At 35.7% G+C, this 14,603-nt stretch overlaps 1 protein-coding gene across 5 annotated transcripts in view; it reads left to right on the top strand.

Moving 5' to 3' along the window:
- Rev3l (REV3 like, DNA directed polymerase zeta catalytic subunit) overlaps positions 1 to 14,603 on the top strand; it is a 143,846-nt gene that overhangs the window by 4,591 nt on the left and 124,652 nt on the right. Inside the window, exon 2 of one of the 5 annotated variants that reach the window (XM_090338275.1) lies at positions 6,974 to 7,101. The exons of the other annotated variants lie outside the window; for them this stretch is intronic. The gene's annotated coding sequence lies outside the window, so the exon portion shown is untranslated. The remainder of the gene's footprint in view (positions 1 to 6,973; positions 7,102 to 14,603) is intronic. 5 annotated transcript variants of the gene reach the window in all.

A 14,603-nucleotide genomic window follows, 5' to 3' on the forward strand; every position in this document is an offset into this window, starting at 1 on the left:
ATGCAAAGTAGGTTATGTTCAGTGATCACTTAGAAGGCAGAAAAGGGGAGTCAGGGAAGCCTTCATGAAGGATGTGTAGATTAAGTCATCTTAAATTTTTAAATTTAAATTTAAATGAATGTAAAATTTTAAATTTTAAGGTTTTTTTAATTAAAAAAAAATTCTAACCAGGCATTGTTGGCCCATGCCTATAATCCTAGCTACTCAGGAGTCTGTGAGGATTACAGTTTGAAACCAGCCCTGGTAGTAAAGTCCATGTGATTCTTATCTCCAATTAACATCCCCAAAGCCAGCCAGAAGTGGAGGTGCAGCTCAAGTGGTAGAGTGGCAGCCTTGAGTGACAAAGCTCAGGGTTATTAGCACCTAGCCCCTGATCAGCCCCTCCCCCAAAACAGTTCTAATAGAGGAACAAATGAAAAGTAATTAACTGCTCTCTGAAGCAGGGCTCTTAGTGATATTTATCAAAATTCTTGAAATGTTCCTTTTGACCCCCAAATCTTAAGAGATTTTTTAAATCTAAACATAAATCTTTCAGCAAGTCTTTTGAATCCTTCTACTTTTCATTATCCATTACCACCCTAGGATAAACTACTAGCATTTTTGACTATAGTAATTTCCAATCTTGGGTTTATCCCAATTGATTGTATCCCATTCTAATCTGATTACTGCACTAAAATCAGATCTTTTCAAAATGCACACCTGATTAGATCACTCTATATATGTTTCAGTAGCTTTCCATTATACCTAGCATACAGACCCAACTCCATGTCTTATGTGATGACATCTATCTGTCTCACAAGAACTTACCTAACGTCCCCTCCCTCCCTTCTGTCTATTCATGGTGTGAGCCATATTCTTCTTGCACTGCTCTTTGTGTTCCAGCCATATTGGTATTATTTCAGGGTTTTGTACCTGCTATTGCTTCTGTCAAATATTTTTTCTTTCTGTCGCCTAAACTCCAGTATATACTTCCTTAAGGAAACCTTCCCTATCATAGATTCTTAAAGCTTCTCCCTAATACTTACTATAGTTGTGTAGTTGAAGAATCACATCTGTTTTGGGGGGAATTAACACCTGTTTATTCTCAGTAGATGGTAACCTCCAGAAATACTGGTAATATGTTTCTTTTTGTTTACTGCTTATTACATTGCTGGAATTTAAGTACTTATTGTAATAATTAATCAGTAGTTATTTTTTCTGTTGGTCTTGGTTTGAACTGTGGGCCTGGGTGCTGTTTCTGAGCTCTTCAGCTTATGGCTAGTGCTCTACCACTTTGAGCCACAGTGACATTTCCAGTTTTCTGGTGGTTAATTGGAGGTAAGAGTTTCATGGATTTTTGTGCCCAGGCTGGCTTTGAACTATGATCCTCAGTTCTCAGCCTCCTGAGTAGCTAGGATTACAGGCCACTGGCTGCTGGCTTAGTAGATTATTTTTATCACAGAACAATCTCAGATATCCAACAGGTTGCATATCTTGGATATAGTCCTATAGTAAAATATTGCATCTCATTAAAATCTTACTTCTGAATACATAATAACATGAGAAAATGGTGTCAGTTTATTTTGTAAAAAAGTCAGTTTACAAAATACTTAGCAAAAATATATCAGAAAAAGATTGCTTCCTTCTAGATATGTTTTGTATTGCTCAGATTTTCTAAAGAGAATATGTATTGGTTTCATAATTTGTAAAACAACAACAAAACATCCTATCCACATATAAGTTGAGGAAAAACTCAATTTTCTAGATGTGATTCATAAAGACAATATGAAAAGATATGAAGTTCATATCGTCTTTAAAACAAATACTAACCAAAAGCATGATTGCATGATGATAGTAACTGATTTTGATTATATAAATTCAGTTCAAGGATTTGCAAAAGGCAATTGGATATTAAAGCAAACTAATAACTTTTAGTTTTATTATATATGTGTATATAAATATTTATGTATGGTGATTTTAGCTTTAAAATATTTTTAGAAAGTAGTATGGCAGCAGTGAAACAATAGAAGGCCAGAAATGAACTCAAACACATGAGAACTTGTGAAAAGGAATTTAATGTTTACTTATTGATAGGGAAAAGAACAATTATTTAAGCAGGTTGCCTGTGATTCACTCCTGTAATTTAGCTACTCAGGAGGCTGAGATCTGAGGATCTCTGTTTGAAGGTCAGTCGAGGCAAAGAAATTCTAGGGAATCTTCTCCAATTAACCAACAAAATACTGAAAGTGGCAGATAGCTCAAGTAGCATTACACTTGAGTAAAAAAAAAAAAATCTAAGCAAGCTGGGCTCGGTGGCTCACGCCTGTAATTCTAGTTACTCAGGAGGCTGAGATCTGAGGATTGTGGTTCAAAGCTAGTCTGGGCACTAAAAAGTCCAAGAGACTCTTATTTCTAATCACCAGAAAACCACAAGTGGCTCAAGGGGTAGGGCAGTAGCCTTGAGCTGAAGAGCTCAGGGATAAAGCCCAAGCCAAGCCGTACAGTGGTAGCCTTTAGCTGAAGAGCTCAAGGACAGCACCCAGGCCCAGAGTTCAGGTCCCACAACCTACAAAAAAAATCTGAGCAAGAACCCGAGGCCCTGAGTTGCAGTCCCAATACTGGCACAAACAAAAACAATTAGCCAGGTTCGGTGGCTCTCACTTGTAATCCTAGCTACTCTGGAGGCTGAGATATGAGGATCAAGGTTCAAACCTAGCCCGGAACAAAAGGACGTGAGATCTCCAGTTAACCTTGGCCCAAGGGTAGGATGGTAGCCTTGAGTTGAAGAACACTGGGACCGCGCCCACGCTGAGTTCAAGCCGCATGACCCACCAAAAAAATCCCCAAAACAATTATTTCATAAGCATTGTTGGAATAGCCAGCTACTATTCTGGATAAATTGCTAAAGTTGACTTCTTTGAGGAGCCAAGATTTAAATTTGAAATAAAAGACAGGATAGTTATTTTTTTATGTAATCCAGGAATGGGGAAGATCATTCAGATTGTGAAAAACAACTAAGATGAGATTGCTGAATTTTATGACATAATATAAAATTCTATATGGGGAAAGAAATTGTGAAGCTAAAAGGTAAATAGACTACTACATAAATATTAATTTGGTCCTAATTCTCAAACAGCTCCCATCTAATGATAATACAGTAGAAAAATGACAAGCGAATTCATATAAAAAGACTACAGATTTTATTTAGACTAAAGATTTGAATTAAAGATACAAAGTGCTGTTTATCACCTGCCATTAGAGTACTGCTTGAACAGAGAATAGGGAAAGGGAATGGGCAGATAGGAATTAGGAATTTAAAATACATTGTATGGAAAGTAATTTGGAAATTGTTTTCAAATTAAAAGTTCACTTTTATTTTCACATTTATTTTAAACTAGTAGTTCAATTCTAAGATTTTATACCATAGAAGATCTTTATATATGTTTCAGGTAAACATGTAAGAATTACATGTTTGAAGTATTATTTGTAATTGTTAAAGATTGGAGAAAGCCTGAACCGTTGGTTTAGTGAACAGTATGAAATCAATATGGAATTGGTTTAGTGAATGAATTACTGTGTCTGTTTAATGAGATAATAGACAATTCTTAAAAGCTGTGAGGCAACACACTGCTGTGGTGCAATGTCTACATAAACCATAACAGAAAAAAAAGCAAGGTGAAAGTAGACATCTGTTTTGAACGGTTTAGAGATAAAAAAATGTAATGTATATGTATTATTTACAGGAAAATAAATGAGAATTTGGTAATAGTGACTGCCTCCAGTAACTGAACTGTTAGAGGACAAAAGTACAAAAGTAGATTTTTTTTTAACCTGTAGTATACCAAGCTGTTTGATAATTTCTGTGTGTGTGTGTATATATATATATATATATATATATATATATTTACCATGTCTATGTAACATCTATTTAAAGTACTTTTAAGTATGTTGTGCTTTCAGGAATTTTAAAGGAAAAAACAAAAATAAGGCCATAATAGTTGTAAACAGTGGCAAAATGATTGCTGCAATAGTGTTTATTTTTAGGTTTATAAGAAGGCTTGTAATTGAGTGGTTTCAACTGATGCTGTATAGCTCACTGAAGGGTGGTTCTAGTGGAATTGGGGCTAAAAGAAGGCTTCTTTGACATTTCTAGAAACAGCATAAGTGGTAACCAACAGGCTGTACTTGGGCTGATATTTTAAGTGCATTAAAGGAGATGTGTTACTAATTGGAATTTACTTCAGCAGCCAGCCACAGGGAGTGCAGCTGTCTCTTGTGTAAAAGGGATTGTGGAACTGCTCTTGGAGTTTGTATTCAGGGAGCCTGAGGAACATACAGAAGCAGAGGTGACCAGGGGTAAGGGGGATGGGAGGCAGCAAGCTCTAGGCCTGAATCTATGTTCTCCTCAACTGGTTCCTTCTTGCATTGTGTTCGATGCACTATTTAGCTTTCTGCATGGTAGCTTTCTGATATTACATATGCTCCATAATACATACATACATACATGTGTATGTATGCATGTATGTATATACATATATAGAGTATATATATGTATTACATTGAAATATTGTTCTTGGTGTGAGGTTTGAATTTAAAATTTATATTATGAATTTTAGCATTACATATGTCAGATGTGTACCTTTTCTTTAATTATATGTACAAAATAATACGTACCGGATAAATGCTTTCAAATACCCTTCTGTTGTCCAGAGTGCCGAAAAATATTAATTACAATATGAAAAGAGTTGGGAAACACCATTCTGGTCAAATCTTGTCATTGTGTATATGGGGAAAAAAATAATAGGCACATGCAGGGATTTTCCCATATCTAGTGGTTGGTTGGTTTCTGTCTGGCTTGAAAATGAAATGGTTAGGTCTTGATCTAACCTTCATTGCTTCATATGGACCCCCAAACTTGAGGTAATGGTGGTGGAAGTTATTGGCAATAATTAAAAGGAAAAATATCACAGAATTGGAACAATTATTAAAAGAACCTTGTATATCTATTTTTGACATTTTTAAAGGCCTATTTTCTAACAGTGTATGAATCTTGTGGAATAGATTATAGTAAGATTCATTTTGTGATAAAGTATAGTATATGTGCTAAGAATAAATAAAAAGACCAGGAGCTGCTGGCTCATTCCTGTAATCTTAGCTGCAGAGGAGGCTGAGATCTCAGGTTTGTAGTTTGAAGCTGGCCCAGACAGGAAAGTCCATGACATTCTTATCTGAAATTAACTACCCAAATCTGGAAGTGGAGCTGTGGCTCAAGTGGTAAAGTGCAACTTTGAGCAAAAAAAGCTCAGGGACAATGCCGAAGCCCTGAGTTCAAGCCCCAGGACCAGCACAAATAAAAAAAGTAAAACAGATATAGTAAGAAAAATTTGATGCCAAAATTGTAGGTTTTCAAAAATATTTTTAGACCTTCCAGGTTCCTTCCATGCTGTAATTGCTTTGTATTGTTTTTCCCTATTCCCTTCTTCCCTCCCTACCTCTTTCCTCCCTCCTGTTTTCCAAACTCTTTTTGTAGTATTGGCAAATTGCCTTCAGTTTGCTAGGCAAGTGATCCTACTACTTGAGCCATGCCATGTAAGTTTGTTCTTGATATAGGATCTTCCTAATTTTCCCCAGGCTGGCCTCAAAACCTTTGATCCTTTCAATTCCACTGGGATTACAAGTACATGCCACTATGCCTGGGTTTATAATTGTGTTTTTCTTACCTTTTATTGGACTAGAATTCATTCAATTGAAAACAAAAGTGAAATATAAGTATGTTGGGTTTATATAACGTAGTTACTACTGGCCCTAGATATTTCAAACTAATTCTTAAAAATTTACTGAGTAAGATATGGGATATACTATAGATTATGTCACTTTGGTACCTACTTGTCATTTTAATACCACAGTGATACTCATTAAGAATCAGTAGGGGTTGTATCAGTGGCTCAGCTTGTATTCCTACCTCCAGACCCCAGTGATCATGCCTGCCTACAAACTGTAGCTACTCAGGATTCTTAGATCTGAGGATCTGAGATCTGTAGGAAATTCTGTGAGACTCTTAATCTTCAGTTAACCTCCAAAAAGCCAGAGGTGGAGCCATAACTCAACTGGTAGAGGGCTAGCCTTGAACACAAATCCTCAGGGCAGCACCCAGGCTCTGAGGTCAAGATCCAGGAATGATACCAAAAAAAAAAAAAGGCAATGGGAGTTAAGGTACAACAAACATTGGGTAATAAAATTATGTTTGAGATCTCCCTGTCAATATAAGTAAACCAGAATGGTCCATTGACCAAACATGCAGGATACATTTTTAAGAACAAAAAAATTTGATTGTCATAGTCCCTTAACTTTTTGTTTTTTTTTTAATCCCTATTCTTTTTAACTTTTACAGATGATCTTCTGTGTTCTAGTTTTCTGCACATTTTAAAATATTTAATCTTTGAATGATAACTCCTTTGTTGCTTAATTAGTATTAGTAAAATGAACTGTTTTCTGTAGCAGAAATTGAACGTATGCCTAGCAAAATGAACTCTGAGAAAAATTTGTAGTAATTGTCATTGGAAAATTCATATACATACATAATTTGACCAACTTTTTTGGAGGGTCAGTGGTTTTGGAAGTACTGAGAATCTGAGGGCAGTTTCCTTGGGGGCAGTTGTTTCTTTGGGTTCTGGGTACATTTACTATATAAACAACTCCAGTAAAAGAAATTGTGTTACCTCAAAAAATGCCTTGTCTAATAATATAACATTTTGCAGACGTTTTCTATTTTTCTACTTCTTAAAATTATAAAAGAAGTATAACAAGAATTAAATATTTTTAGTATACAAACATTTCCACTTCAAAGTAATTTATGTTAGGTTTTGTTTGAGATGTGAAATGAAAGACTTTGTAAGCATACATGTAAATATGTGAAAGAATGTAAAGTTGAAACATGTTGGCATACTCTTAGTTTCTCAGAACAAGAAAATGACTAATCTAAATTTCATTTCAGAATAAAAACCAAGACAAGCCACATAAAAGCAACCTAAAAATTAAACTGTCATCATATTATTTGTTTTAAAACTATGGAATAATATATCTGAGGAAGATTACTCTCAAAATTGTTTTTCTCAATTTCAAGTAAGTAATTTGTTTTGGTTAATATATTGGGGGTGAGGGGAGTGGGGTGTACCTTGGCATTGAAATCGATAAATCCTATCATCCTTAAATTACTCAAATATCTGCCTCTTCAAAGCCTCGTGATTCCTTTGCCCTCTTCCAAAAGATTGTCTCTTGGTTTTCCAAGTTTTTAACCCCCTTCCATATTGTTATTAAAGGACTTAATACATTGAATATTGTTTGTAACAATAGTCACATGACCCTTAACCTTATGTATCTCCCACCCAGTACTTACTTTCACTATCTTCCATACTGAAAGACCCCGAACAAGTTAATTTTATATCTCTGTGCCGTAATTTCCTTTTCTGTAAAATGAATTTCCTTCTCTGTAAAGATAATTTTATTTTTCTGTACCTTAATTTCCTTCTCTGTAAAATAAATCCTACCTCACAGGATTATGATGATTGAATAAAATAGCCAGCAAATGTCTAGCATTTATAATTAACAAATACTACTTATTTACCCTTCTGTCTCCAGAATCTGCCACATTACCTTAACATACTAAGAAGAAAAGTTGAGTTTTAAGCATTTACACATTCCTTGTATTAGTATAAAGTGAAAAATCTGCATATCCTGGGGTAAAGCTTTTTATAAGGGGCTAGTGACTTACATCTATAGGCTATGTAACACCTGTGTAAAACACTATAAAAATTGACTTCGTTAGCCATGTCCTAGCTAGCTTATGTCCATAATCCTACTCAGGGAGCTGAGATCTGGAAGATCATAGATTACAGCTATCCTAGGCATAAAAGCCTTGAGAGACTCTGTCTCCAGTTAAATAACAAAAAAGCCAGACTGGAAGTGTGGCTCGGGTAGTAGATCAAAAGCCAAACAATCCCAAGGCCTTAGGATTCATTGGAAGTACCAAGACACACACATACAAAAAAGAAGTCTTTTCTGAGTACCTCATCTAGGCCTCTTTTTTTTTTTTTAAAGCCAGACCTATCTTGGCATGAGAAGGGTGAGTGTTAAGTCATTGATCAAGAAATAAAACTATAGTTCTCTAATGCTGCAAGTTAGATTGAATGTATATCTTTTTGAAAAGAACCTTATTTTCACTAATGTTTTTTCTTCTAATGATGGGAAAGCATGTTCAAAGTATATGCAGGCACCAGATGTTACAGTACAGGTGACATGTCAGTATGGATTTATTGCTTTCTGCCTGTTTTTACCTTTTGTGAAAAATGGATCCTTTAGTTTTTAGACCTATTGAGTATTGGGGAATGTAGGCCAGATGATTCCTTATTGCCTAAAACTTCATTTGTATTTATTATATCTTTTCTATATATTTGTAGATATTGTTTTTAATAACCTCTTTTTCTCATAAAATTACAAATATTTTCAAGTTATTTTTAATGTGTTCTTGGTTGATAATGCTTAGGATTTTGAAATAGAAATCATTTGTTAGATCTTTTTTTGGATGGTTGTGGGGCTTGAACTCTGGGCCTGGGTACTATCCCTGAGCTCTTCAGCTCAAGGCTAGCGCTCTACTCCTTGAGTCACAAAGCCACCTAGATAAATAATTTTATATAATTTTACTAACTGGTGATTGGTGGACCATTTATTAAGCTCTTCTTTACTATCTATTGTATTCTAAGTGATTTAATCTTTTCAACAATTTTATAAAATAAGTAGTTATTCCCATTTATACCTGTGGTATAAAGGGGTTAACAAACTTTTCCCTAAGTTACCTTGCCTAATCTCATAACATGTGAGAGTTAAATGAGAAAAATGTATTAGGTTATTACCCATCTGATCAGGGGAAATAGAGAAGCAAATTCTGAGATGTCTTATCTCCAGACTTCAGAATACAATAGCTATTTTTGAGACACAGTGATCATAAGAATGTTCTCATCACTTTTTTTGTGTGATAGTACCCTAGTTCTCTAGTTTTTTTTTTAGTTATTATCTTCTCTCAAATGTGTTCATTTGCATTGAATTGTTTTAGGTATATGTATGTATAGACAACAGGACTTTAATACCAGTCTAATAAAAAATATTTTCGTAAATTTAGTGTAATTAAACAAACATGGTCATCCCTTCACTTTCATATGCTCCATATCCAAGGATTCAACCAACTTCAGATGGGAACTATTTAGTAGAGCAAACTATATGTGTGCTGAATATATAGACTCATCTTTTCTTGTTATTCTTGGACAATAGGATAGAACAAGTGTATATGTATCATTTACATAATATTAGACATTAAAGTAACCCCGAAATAATTGAAAGACTATAGGAAGTAGTATATATCTTCATATGGAGATACTATGTCACTTTCTATTTGGAACTTGAACATCTGTGGAGAAATCCTGGAACCAGTCCTTAGCAGATATTGAAGAATAGCTGTGTTTTCATTGTAAAAATTTAAAAGCAGAACAAGTAAAGCACAATTTTTCTTTGATTACCAGTCTGCCATGTCCCTCTCCCTCATCATCAGCTTTTGCCGTGTAACAGAAATGTTCCTCAAACTAAGTACTATAAAGCAGAAGCTATTTGATAGACTACAATTCTGGACTGGGCTCAGTTAAGCATTTCTGCTATAATTTCTCTCTGGACTTTACTTCCTTGACTGCAGTAGGTAATAGGTCACCTGGGAAGTGGTTGAGCAGGGTGGATTCACATGTAGATCTGGAATTAGGTCACGGTAGGAAGTCATGGTGTTGGAGGACACCTATGTGTGTCTAGTACATGTCTACAGTAGGCTAGTCATTATTGTTACCTGAAGACAATACTAAGATTTATAGGAGCAGTAACTGAAGGCAAAACTCCATTATTTTTTGTTGTTCCGTGATCCAAAATAGATCATATGGCCATATCCAGAGTTGATGTGGGCCTCAATGGCATGGAAGTTAGGAAGTCATTATTATAATACTACAGTTCCTAGCTGGCTTATTTTTCAGGATCCATTTGCCATTGTAATGGTGTAATGGTTTTTGTTTGTTTGTTGCTTTGTTTTTATGATCTTGGGGACTAAAGTCAGCACTTGCTAGGCAAGTGCTCTACCACTGAGCTATAACATCAGCCAATAGTGTTTGTATAAATGTATTAGATGATTTAGATAAGTTCCTGTTGTTTTTTATTCTATTCTCATCCTTCTCATTCTTGTTCACTTAACAGGTATTTATAGGATACCTACTAAATACTCAATAAGATATCATAAGATGAACAACAGATGCAGCCGAAATCCAAGTTTTATAAATTTGCCTACCTGTCTGCTTCATGTGAACAGAATTCTATAAAAGCAAATAGCTATAACAACTAGTTGAAAATGACCAACAGCTCACAGTAGGCTGAATAGTGTGTACTAGATTTATTTAAATTTCTTACAAAAATTCTTCAATTATTAAAAATTGCAATCCAGAGGTTGATTTAATCTTCATTTTGAGTGTGTGTGTGGGGGGATTATGGAGCTTGAACTCGCTCTGGGCACTGTCCCTGAGCTCTTCGGCTCAAGGCTACTACCGCCCTATACCTGGGCCTGGGTGCTGTCCCTGAGCTCCTCAGCTCAAGGCTATTACCCTACCCTTGAGCCAAGCCCCACTTCTCTGTTTTCTAGAGGTTAATTTGAGATAAGAGTCTCAGGTCCTTTTGTGCCCATGCTGGTTTTGAACATTGATCCTCAGATTTCAGCCTCCTGAGTAGCTAGAATTACAGGTGTGCCCGACTGATTTAATCTTCATTCTTAACAGAAATTTTTTCCCATGTGCTCAAGATTATGTTCTCAGATATTTTGATCCGAACCGATCCAATGGACAAAACATGACTGTAGTTTTAGTTTGCATTTCTTTTAATGAGATTGTCTTTCCATATACTTTAGAGACATTTCTGTTTCTTTTAAAATATACCAGTCACCTTCTACCTATTTTCCTACTGAGAGTCTTGATCTTTGCTTATTGATTCTGAGGTGTTCTTTGTACTTACATATAAATTGGTCTCCATCTTGGAAATAAGATGAATATGTATTTCTCAGTTTATCCTTATTTTATTTAAGTAGTGTTTCTTCACTTTATAAATAAGTTTGTATCTTAAATGAAACTTTTCAAGAACATTTGGATGAAGTTATTTTTTAAGAATTAGGGCCCAGATTATATGTGTAAGCTTGATTCTGGCTACATGGAGGTATAAATGGGAGGGTCTGAGTCAAAGATCCAACTGTGAAACACTGTCAGAAATTTAATTGCAAAACAAGGGCTATGAGTATGGTTCAAGTGCTCAGTGTTTCCAGGGTGATTTTTTTCTTGGACTTTCTTAAGGCTAGAGCTTTACCACTTGAGCCTCAGCACCACTTCCGGCTTTTTTTCTATGTATGTGGTACCGAGGAATCGAACCCCAGTCTTGCCGCATGCTAGGCAAGCACTCTACTACTAGGCTAAACTCCTGGCCCCCAAGTTGTTTTCTAAAAAAGTGCTAGGCGGGCCGGGAGTTTGACCTAGGGGTAGAGTGCTTTCCTAGTATGCACAAAGATCTGGGTTCAATTCCTCGGTACCACATACATAGAAAAAGGGCCGAGCTCAAGCCCAGAACTGGCAAAAAAAAAAAGTGCTAGGAAATGGAAGGAAAAACTTCTGATGTCATTGTATTGTCTTAAGAGAACTTATCTTTTTTATTTTTTGCCAGTCCTGGGGTGAGCTCAGGGCATGAGCCCTGGCCTTGGACTTTCTCAAGGCTAGAGCTCTACCACTTGAGCCTCAGCACCACTTCCGGCTTTTTTCTATGTATGTGGTACGAGGAATTGAACCCAGGTCTTCATGCATGCTAGGCAAGCACTCTACCACTAGGCCAAATTTCCGGCCCCAAGACTTTTTTTTTTATAATTTTTTTTTGCCAGTCCTGGGCTTGAGCTCAGGGCCTCAGCACTGTCCTTGGACTTTCTCAAGGCTAGAGCTCTACCACTTGAGCCTTAGCACCATTTCCGGCTTTTTTCTATATATGTGGTACCGAGGAATCGAACCTGGGTCTTCGTGCATGCTAGGCAAGCACTCTACCACTAGGGCAAACTCCCAGCCCTAGAGAACTTATCTTTTAAGACTAGAACTTAGAACAAAAGCATTCTCTATTTTCATTTTCTTTTTCCACTTGTAGATTTGTGTCTAACCCACAAGATCACTCCTTTTGACAATGTAATCTGAGAAATGAACTGTTCTTTAGAGGGCTAATTTTAGATGATGAAGTTGTACAACATGAGTGGAATCAATTAGAATAAGTGTGTAATAATGCTATTTTGAATCTTACATATTTCACTTTATATGTGATTGATGTGTTTGACATACACATATATGTAGTAGTAGTAGTAGTACAGTGTTCTTTCTATTCTTAATCCTTTGTCTTTCAACCAGCTCTTTATTTATATATATTTTTGTTATTGTTGTGGGGCTTGAATTCTGGGTTTGGGCGCTGTCCCCGAGCTCTTCAGCTCAAGGGTAGCACTCTACCATCAAACAGCCCTTTAATAATCAAATACACACTCACACATCTGCTGCTAGCTTAGTTTTCAGGAAATCGTAGAAAAGAGAAATAAAATGTAGCATTTTTTTTGAAAAAGCAATAGTTCTACCACTATCCATATAATACTCCATTTTTTGTAAGATTATACAGAGCTAGGAAGGAGTTAGACATCGTCACCTTACCCAGCATCTGACATTATGAAACAGGTGACTATTCATTTCTGTATTTAGAGATATTCAAAACCACAAGACTGGGCAAATTAATATGTTTTCAGTAATTTAATGTAGTTTTTTTTAATATTTAATTTTTTTTTCCAGTCCTGGACTTGAGATCAGGGCCTGAGCAGTGTCCTTGGGATTTCTCAAGGCTAGAACTCTACCACTTGAATCTCAGCACCACTTCTGGCGGTTTTTTTTCTATGTATGTGGTACGGAAGAATCGAACCAAGGTCTTTGTGCATGCTAGGCAAGCACTCTACCACTAGGCCAAACTCCCGGCCCCTTAATGTAGTTTTTAAAGTACATTTTAAAGTTGTTAAATCCTTTTCTCTGTATGTAATTTTACCCAATAGCTGAAAACAAATAGAAATCTGTAAGTGATATGAGAGGGCATGTTTAAAAGTTGTGTGTGTGTGTGTTTGACTGTGCATATGCACACGTATGTACATACCACTACCTGACCTTGAACTCGAGGCTTTGAGTTTTTATTTTACGTGGCTTTCTTGTTCACAGCTAGCACTTTACCACTTAAGCCAAATCTCTAGTCCAGAATTTTGCTGGTTAATTTGACGTAGTGTCTCACAGTCTTTTCTACCTGGGCTGGCTTTGAACCACAGTCTTCCAAGTCTCAGTCTTCTGAATAGCTAGGATTACAGGTAATAGTTCTTAATTTAAATAGTTATTAGCAGCTCCTGGTAATAGTTCTGAATTTTCAGCCTTACTAAGGTATTCTTATGTCATTAATAACTTTAAGTAATATACTGAAATTTGAATAGAAGTTTTTCATTTATTTGATGCCTAATAGTTGATACACAATTATTACCATGATTAGTCTTTTTATTTTTTTAAACATTGTTCACATTGTGTTATAGTTCACAGTGTGAACATTTAACACAATTTTTCCTTTTAAACTGATGAGACATCTAATGAGAGTATTTATTATGCTAATTTGACATTTCCTAATTGGTTCTCAAATTCCTTATACTTACTTTATTTAGTCTGTTTTGGAATGAGTTTGTTTCAACTTCTAGTTAGTTCTTTTTTTTTTTTTTGCCATATCCCTTAATGATTTTATCTGTGTATTTGATGTTGTATTATTTGGCACAGTCTTTTATAGCATATCATATTTTTCAGTATTTGAAAACGAGTTGTTAAAAACAGGAAACATAGAAAAAGAGACAAGCAAAATACAAGCTCCATTAGAAATATTATATTTGAGAAACAAATAGTGCGTGTTTCCTCTCATTTGTGGAAGCTAGATTTAAAATATAACTAGGCATAATAACTTAACACTGGAACTTAGAGAGGTGTAACTTCTCTGAACATTTAAAATATTATCTATTAAACTCAAAAATGAAAATGTGTGTGTGTTTTGTTTTGTTTTATTTTTTGCCAGTGTTGGGGCTTGAGCTCAGGGCCTGAGCACTGTCCTTGAGCCTTCTCAAGGCTTAAGCTCTACCTACCACTTGAGTCACAGCACCATTTCTGACCTTTTCTATGTATGTGGTACCAAGGAAAGGAACCCGGGTCTTCATGCATGCTAGGCAAGTACTCTACCACTAGGCCAAACTCCCAGCCCGAAAATGTGTTTTGTTTTACCATTGTTGTTATTGGTGGTGTTGGTTTGTCTTTTTTCTTTTGGTGGGGTAGGGGGCACAGAAAAGGTGGGAGGAAAGGTGAATAAATGCATTCATGCTAGTTAGTATACGCTATGTGGAAAATGACCTATGTAACTTGTGGGCAAGAACAGGAAGGGGTGACATTGTTCAAAAATGAAATATACTCATTATCTGACTT

Source organism: Megascapheus bottae, chromosome 8, assembly GCF_031878675.1.
Source record: "Megascapheus bottae isolate mThoBot1 chromosome 8, mThoBot2.hap1, whole genome shotgun sequence".
Lineage (NCBI taxonomy): Eukaryota > Metazoa > Chordata > Mammalia > Rodentia > Geomyidae > Megascapheus > Megascapheus bottae.